This window comes from Panulirus ornatus, chromosome 61 (genome assembly GCF_036320965.1).
Source record: "Panulirus ornatus isolate Po-2019 chromosome 61, ASM3632096v1, whole genome shotgun sequence".
NCBI lineage: Eukaryota > Metazoa > Arthropoda > Malacostraca > Decapoda > Palinuridae > Panulirus > Panulirus ornatus.
The window spans coordinates 11691046-11699430 of NC_092284.1; the positions used below are offsets into that span (position 1 = coordinate 11691046).

The 8385-nt window shown below is 48.2% G+C and overlaps 1 protein-coding gene and 1 long non-coding RNA gene across 6 annotated transcripts in view; one reads left to right on the forward strand and one right to left on the reverse strand.

Moving 5' to 3' along the window:
• Positions 1–8385, reverse strand: part of LOC139767396 (uncharacterized) — an 800841-nt gene that overhangs the window by 655932 nt on the left and 136524 nt on the right. Inside the window, exon 1 of one of the 3 annotated variants that reach the window (XR_011717083.1) lies at positions 3025–3161. The exons of the other annotated variants lie outside the window; for them this stretch is intronic. The gene's annotated coding sequence lies outside the window, so the exon portion shown is untranslated. Of the gene's footprint in view, positions 1–3024; positions 3162–8385 lie in introns of those variants that run through there. 3 annotated transcript variants of the gene reach the window in all.
• Positions 1–8385, forward strand: part of LOC139767399 (uncharacterized) — a 481123-nt gene that overhangs the window by 462529 nt on the left and 10209 nt on the right. The gene's annotated exons all lie outside the window — the stretch shown is intronic.

Here is an 8385-nt window from a genome sequence, read left to right on the forward strand (position 1 = left end):
TACCTCAGTGCGATCCAGTAGACAAGCTGCCGCTCGCTGGCCAGCCAACCCTAGCCTACCTCAACGCGATCCAGTAGACAAGCTGCTGCTCCCCGGCCAGCCAACCCTAGCCCACATCAACGCGATCCAGTAGACGAGCTGCCACTTCCGGCCAGCCGACTTTATCCTTCCTCAACGCGATCCAGTAGACAAGCTGCCACTCCCCGACCAGACGACCCTAGCCTACCTCAACGCGATCCAGTGGACGAGCTGCCACTCCCTAGACAGCCGACCCTATCCTACCTCAACGCGATCCAGTAGACGAGCTGCCACTCCTCGGCCAGCCGACCCTAGCCTACCTCAACGCGATCCAGTAGACAAGCTGCCACTCCCCGGCCAGCCGACCCTATCCTACCTCAACGCGATCCAGTAGGCAAGCTGCCACTCCCCAGTCAGCCGACCCTAGCCTACCTCAACGCGATCCAGTAGACAAGCTGCCACTGCCCGGCCAACCGACCGTACCCTACCTCAACGCGATCCAGTAGACGAGCTGCCACTCCCCATCCAGCAGATCCCTATCCTACCTCAACGTGATCCAGTAGAAGAACTGCCACTCCCCGTCCAGCCAACCCTAGCCTACCTCAACGCGATCCAGTAGACGATCTGCCACTCCCCGGCTAGCCGACCCTAGCCTACCTCAACGCGATCCAGTAGACGAGCTGCCGCTCCCCGGCCAGCCGACCCTAGCCTACTTCAACGCGATCCAGTAGACAAGCTGCCACTCCCCGGTCAGCCGACCCTAGCCTACCTCAACGCGATCCAGTAGACGAGCTGCCACTCCATGGGCAGCCGACCCTATCCTACCTCAACACGATCCAGTAGAGAAGCTGCCACTCCCCGGCCAGCCCACCCTATCCTACCTCAACGCGATCTAGTAGACGAGCTACCGTTCTCCGGCCAGCCGACCCTAGCCTACCGAAACGCGATCCAGTAGACAAGCTGCCGCTCCCTGGCCAGCCGACCCTAGCCCACCTCAGTGCGATCCAGTAGACAAGCTGCCGCTCCCTGGCCAGCCGACCCTAGCCTACGTCAGTGCGATCCAGTAGAGAAGCTGCCGCTCCCTGGCCAGACGACCCTAGCCTACCTCAACGCGATCCAGTAGATGAGTTGCCACTCCCCGGCCAGCCGATCCTATCCTACCTCAACGCGATCCAGTAGACAAGCTTGGAATACCCGGCCAACCGACACTAGCCTACCTCAACGCGATCCAGTAGACAAGCTGCCACTCCCCGGCCAGCCGACCCTAGCCTACCTCAACGCGATCCAGTAGACAAGCTGCCACTCTCCGGCCAGCCGACCGTACCCTACCTCAACGCGATCCAGTAGACGAGCTGCCACTCCATGGGCAGCCGACCCTACCCTACCTCAACGTGATCCAGTCGACGAGTTGCCACTCCATGGCCAGCCAACCCTTGCCTTCCTCACCGTGATCCATCAGACGAGCTGCCGTTCTCCGGCCAGCCGACCCTAGCCTACCGAAACGCGATTCAGTAGACGAGCTGCTCCACCCTGCCCAGCCAACCCTAGCCTACCTCAGTGCAATCCAGTAAACAAGCTGCCGCTCCCTAGCCAGCCGACCCTAGCCCACCTCAGTGCGATCCAGTAGACAAGCTGCCGCTCCCTGGCCAGCCGACCCTAGCCTACGTCAGTGCGATCCAGTAGAGAAGCTGCCGCTCCCTGGCCAGACGACCCTAGCCTACCTCAACGCGATCCAGTAGATGAGCTGCCACTCCCCGGCCAGCCGATCCTATCCTACCTCAACGCGATCCAGTAGACAAGCTTGCACTCCCCGGCCAGCCGACCCTAGCCTACCTCAACGCGATCCAGTAGGCAAGCTGCCACTCCCCGGCCAGCCGACCCTAGCCTACCTCAACGCGATCAAGTAGACAAGCTGCCACTCCCCGGCCAGCCGACCCTACCCTACCTCAATGCGATCCAGTAGACGAGTTGCCACTCCATGGCCAGCCGACCCTAGCCTACCTCAACGTGATCCAGTCGACGAGTTGCCACTCTATGGCCAGCCGACCCTTGCCTTCCTCACCGTGATCCATAAGACGAGCTGCCGTTCCCAGGCCAGCTGACACTAGCCTACCTCACCATAACTCAGTAAAGTAGGCACAACTCTCACCGCCCATTTCTGGGCCACCTCACCGTGATCCAGTATAGTAGCCACCGCTTCGCGGCCGACCGAAGCTACCCTACGTCACAATGATCCAGTACAGAAGCCACCACTCACCCGCTTATTCTAGCCTACCTCACTGTGACCCAGTGCAGTAACTCCCCGCAAAGCCGACCGTAGCCTATGAAAATCTTACCTAACATCCCCAGAAGTACATGATTATAATGGAAATGTACCATTATTTTTGTGGTCTGCTGGTGTGAGAACGCATGAAGTGGCCACGTATGAGGGATATTTGGCAGTGGAGAGAACTCTTACAGCATATTTCTAATTTCTTTCACTGGAAACATGAAGCTTCAAAAAGACCCGGTGGTCTGTTACTGTATGTTGGAAATCAAAAAGAAAAAAAGTTTTTCAAATGAGCTAAACCGCCAATTTACCAAAACCATGTTAACTGTAATAACGTGAATGGCGGGTTACACATCCCAGGATGAATAATCTTAAGCTGTCATCTGAGTGAACAGTAATATACTTCGAAGTGTCTGTCTACAGATTTCTTAGGTTTTCTACATTTACTAGCTGTGGTAATTATACTAAGTACACTTAACTATAGTTCACCACTCACTCTACATTGGTTACAACCATTCATCTCCAAATGTTACTCATACCTGGCTAGAAATAAGACCTTCGTTGATGGAATACCCGGTGCAAACATCATTCAACTCCAGAGTCGGGAGCAGGAAGCCAGGTGGCAGCTACCGAGCCGGCGACCAGTCACCTGTGGCCACATATCCTCACCTTTCCACCACCACAAGACTTGTGTCACCAAATTGGGTTTGACCCCGAGTATCTCAGTGACCAGTTACCTTACGTCCTCTCTAGTCCCCTAAAGCCTCCTTCACCACTACACTTGCCGGAACCCTTAACGCGATACTGTCACTCAACACAACAACCCAGGAAATGAACGTATGATGAACCAGAAACATTGTAATCTTCGGTTTCGGAATGACTGCGCTCGTCCGCCATCTCGAAGCAGAAGCGGGGCTTTATTGTATGGCAAGGCGTTGTTTCAATCCAGTGAAATGACTTGCATGGCCTTTTATCGTTTTGTAACATTCGGTTTTGACTATATACTCACTAATATTCCACGTACTTGTGCTACATGCGTATGTTACTAAAAGTTTATGTACGAAAATTACTTTTGTTGCATAATAAAGTATATATTTTGAACGTGAGTCCGTCCAAGTCAGGGTCAATGTAACAATTCGGATTCAAACATCGTCCACGTTTATAATGTATTCCTACTCTCTTGACGTCAGTCAATTTCTAAATAATGTTTTACTTGTTTGTCTTTTTACGGTAAGCCACGACTGAGACAAAATGTGATCTTAAGATTACATTTTGTTCTCGACGATGGAAATATATTTCTATCGCGATTATAGATCGTACATCTCCGAGGACGGCCATAGCCAGGACTACCAACCTATATCACCATTGACCACACTCACCATAGAAAATGGAATGTCGCCCATGGTTTTCAATGACCCCATATGTATTTATAGTACTTCCCTAACGTGTAATAATAATAAGTGGACAGAGAATCAACAGAAATGTGTCAACAGACCAGACTAAAACATGAGCAATATGCTCGTCCTGCTTTTAATGTGGTATTTCCCAAAACAACCTTTGACGACGTTGGAATTTGCAAGACACGTATGGGACTGTTGTGATCGATTTATTTTTTCTTACGGTGTTCGAGGCAGCAGCAGGGGCACCTGAATGCCCTAATCAAGGCATCTTGTTAACGTGTACATATATATATATATATATATATATATATATATATATATATATATATATATATATATATATATATGTTGGGGTGAAGAGGGTGGTGAGAGTAAGTGAGCTTGGGAAGGAGACTTCTGTGAGGAAGTACCAGGAGAGACTGAGTACAGAATGGAAAAAGGTGAGAACAATGGAAGTAAGGGGAGTGGGGGAGGAATGGGATGTATCTAGGGAATCAGTGATGGATTGCGCAAAAGATGCTTGTGGCATGAGAAGAGTGGTAGGTGGGTTGATTAGAAAGTGTAGTGAGTGGTGGGATGAAGAAGTAAGATTATTAGTGAAAGAGAAGAGAGAGGCATTTGGATTATTTTTGCAGGGAAAAAATGCAATTGAGTGGGAGATGTATAAAAGAAAGAGACAGGAGGTCAAGAGAAAGGTGCAAGAGGTGAAAAAAAGGGCAAATGAGAGTTGGGGTGAGAGAGTATCATTAAATTCTAGGGAGAATAAAAAGATGTTCTGGAAGGAGGTAAATAAAGTGCGTAAGACAAGGGAGCAAATGGGAACTTCAGTGAAGGGCGCAAATGGGGAGGTGATAACAAGTAGTGGGGATGTGAGAAGGAGATGGAGTGAGCATTTTGAATGTTTGTTGAATGTGTTTGATGATACAGTGGCAGATATAGGGTGTCTTGGTCGAGGTGGTGTGCAAAGTGAGAGGGTTAGGGAAAATGATTTGGTAAACAGAGAAGAGGTAGTAAAAGCTTTGCGGAAGATGAAAGCCGGCAAGGCAGCAGGTTTGGATGGTATTGCAGTGGAATTTATTAAAAAAGGGGGTGACTGTATTATTGACTGGTTGGTAAGGTTATTTAATGTATGTATGACTCATGGTGAGGTGCCTGAGGATTGGTGGAATGCGTGCATAGTGCCATTGTACAAAGGCAATGGGGATAAGAGTGAGTGCTCAAATTACAGAGGTATAAGTTTGTTGAGTATTCCTGGCAAATTATATGGGAGGGTATTGATTGAGAGGGTGAAGGCATGTACAGAGCATCAGATTGGGGAAGAGCAGTGTGGTTTCAGAAGTGGTAGAGGATGTGTGGATCAGGTGTTTGCTTTGAAGAATGTATGTGAGAAATACTTAGAAAAGCAAATGGATTTGTATGTGGCATTTATGGATCTGGAGAAGGCATATGATAGAGTTGATAGAGATGCTCTGTGGAAGGTATTAAGAATATATGGTGTGGGGGCAAGTTGTTAGAAGCAGTGAAAAGTTTTTATCGAGGATATATGGCATGTGTACGTGTAGGAAGAGAGGAAAGTGATTGGTTCTCAGTGAATGTAGGTTTGCGGCAGGGGTGTGTGATGTCTCCATGGTTGTTTAATTTGTTTATGGATGAGGTTGTTAGGGAGGTAAATGCAAGAGTTTTGGAAAGAGGGGCAAGTATGAAGTCTGTTGGGGATGAGAGAGCTTGGGAAGTGAGTCAGTTGTTGTTCGCTGATGATACAGCGCTGGTGGCTGATTCATGTGAGAAACTGCAGAAGCTGATGACTGAGTTTGGTAAAGTGTGTGAAAGAAGAAAGTTAAGAGTAAATGTGAATAAGAGCAAGGTTATTAGGTACAGTAGGGTTGAGGGTCAAGTCAATTGGGAGGTAAGTTTGAGTGGAGAAAAACTGGAGGAAGTAAAGTGTTTTAGATATCTGGGAGTGGATCTGGCAGCGGATGGAACCATGGAAGCGGAAGTGGATCATAGGGTGGGGGAGGGGGCGAAAATCCTGGGAGCCTTGAAGAATGTGTGGAAGTCGAGAACATTATCTCGGAAGGCAAAAATGGGTATGTTTGAAGGAATAGTGGTTCCAACAATGTTCTATGGTTGCGAGGCGTGGGCTATGGATAGAGTTGTGCGCAGGAGGATGGATGTGCTGGAAATGAGATGTTTGAGGACAATGTGTGGTGTGAGGTGGTTTGATCGAGTAAGTAACATAAGGGTAAGAGAGATGTGAGGAAATAAAAAGAGCGTGGTTGAGAGAGCAGAAGAGGGTGTTTTGAAATGGTTTGGGCACATGGAGAGAATGAGTGAGGAAAGATTGACCAAGAGGATATATGTGTCGGAGGTGGAGGGAACGAGAAGTGGGAGACCAAATTGGAGGTGGAAAGATGGAGTGAAAAAGATTTTGTGTGATCGGGGCCTGAACATGCAGGAGGATGAAAGGAGGGCAAGGAATAGAGTGAAATGGATCGATGTGGTATACCGGGGTTGACGTGCTGTCAGTGGATTAAGTCAGGGCATGTGAGGCGTCTAGGGTAAACCATGGAAAGCTGTGTAGGTATGTATATTTGCGTGTGTGGACGTGTATGTATATACCTGTGTATGGGGATGGGTTGGGCCATTTCTTTCGTCTGTTTCCTTGCGCTACCTCGCAAACGCGGGAGACAGCGACAAAGCAAAAAAAAAAAAAAATAAATATATATATATATATATATATATATATATATATATATATATATATATATATACGTACGTCTGGACGTACGACAGTGCACTACGACGGCTTGTTCTCTGAGAAACGTAAGGTATTCCCTCCTTGTTAAACAAGAACGACTGTAGCATTAGAGCCGCTTTTTCCAATGATGTCTCACCAGCTGACATACGTCAGCACCTCACAGCCTGGAGCATGTTGGGTCGTCTCCTCCTGACACAGGACGTCAGCGCACTCCAAGACTGACGACGACGCCTGACACATGCCGGCGCGATCCCCTCACTGACAGCTGTGTGTCAGCCACCGCTACACGCTCGGTGCTGTACTCCCTGACTCCCTACAGTGGTCCTCTCCCCTCCATGGGAGTCTACGGTAACTTGCTCCCTCTCACACAACCTCCCTCAAGATCATATCACTCCCTGATAACCAACGCCCCGCCCAGCCCCAATCCACCCCGCCCCGCTCCCTGACACAAGTGGGTAGCTCACGCCTCGACCCATCCAAGGTTTACCCCCTTCGTCAAACTTACCCCCTGACGTATGAAGGAGGGGCACGTGTCCTGACAGGCGACTGACGGTGGGCGGGTCTCTCCTCCTTCCTCCTGACGGAGTGCTGTCATATTTGCTGACTGTCTCTGGTGACGCCAGCTGACAACGGAGGCTGACTGGTCTGTGGGTAGTTACAAACTACCTACTCCCAACTCCGGGGTTTCACTGGAACTCTGCAAATGACCATCTTGCTTGTTTCCTACATTAATAGAAATATTTCATATAGGAATATTTATCTGTTAATCATATTTAGTTAAATTAACCTATTTTGTATTTAACATTCACCAGCGTTTCTGTGTTGGAAATAAGAGATTTTAAGTCATGGGTGTATTACACCTTCTCACTTTACTACTTTTGAAAATTATTCTTAAGATTAGGTGCATATTACAATATCAAATTTCTCAGTAACAATTATAGTCTATCCATTTCTGTAAATCTATCCTTCCGTTTTCTTCCAATAGCACAAGGAGCATCAAAAGCTACCCATTGGACTGTTATTGTTTGTATATTGCAAACCCTAAACAATATTAGCCATTTCGATGGTGAGCTAAACTGGTAATTTACCTAAACAACTGCGTAATTATAATAAACTGTATGGCTGGTCACACGCTCCAGGACGACCAATCACAAGCCGTCATTTGAACGAATGATATACACTAAATTCTGTGCCTAGTGACGTCATACATTTTCTATGTTCGCCCTGTGGTATCTACAGTAAGAAACGTCAACTCTTCCCAGGACACCTAAATGAATACAGTTCATCAATCATTCAACAACTGGTTACAACCATTACAAATGTGACACACAAACCTGGCTACAAGTACAATCTTTTTTTTTTATGGAAATATCAAGCATCTCCTAGCCGAGAACACGAAGCTAGCTGGGAGCTACCTAGCAAGCTGGGAGCTACCAAGCCTGGCAGACAGCTAGCTAGGAGCTACCTAGCTAGCTGATAGCTACATAACTTGGCTGACAGCTAGCAAAGAGCTACCTAGCTGGTTGACAGCGACATAGCTTGGCTCAAAGCTAGGCAGGAGCTACCTAGTTGGCTGATAGTTATATAGCTTGGCTGGCAGCTACCTACTTACCGTCTGAAAGCTAAATATCAGGTTGACAGTCGCCAGTGGCCACTCCTGCTAACCTTCTAACCCTCACTAGTCTCACTCACCTGAGTGGCTCAGTGACCAGCGCCGTACCTCTGTAGTTCCCTGGGTGACAGCTCCACCATGTGTCTTGCCGGACCGCACAACCGTAACTCTCCACCACAACCGAACAAATAAAGACACAGGAGCCAACAACGTAGTCACTAGTCACGGTTCCGAACATCGAAATGAACATAAGCTTTGTCTCAATCCGCCAAAATGACTTGCATACCCTTTATGTAACGTTCGTTTTGCACTACATACTACCCAATGA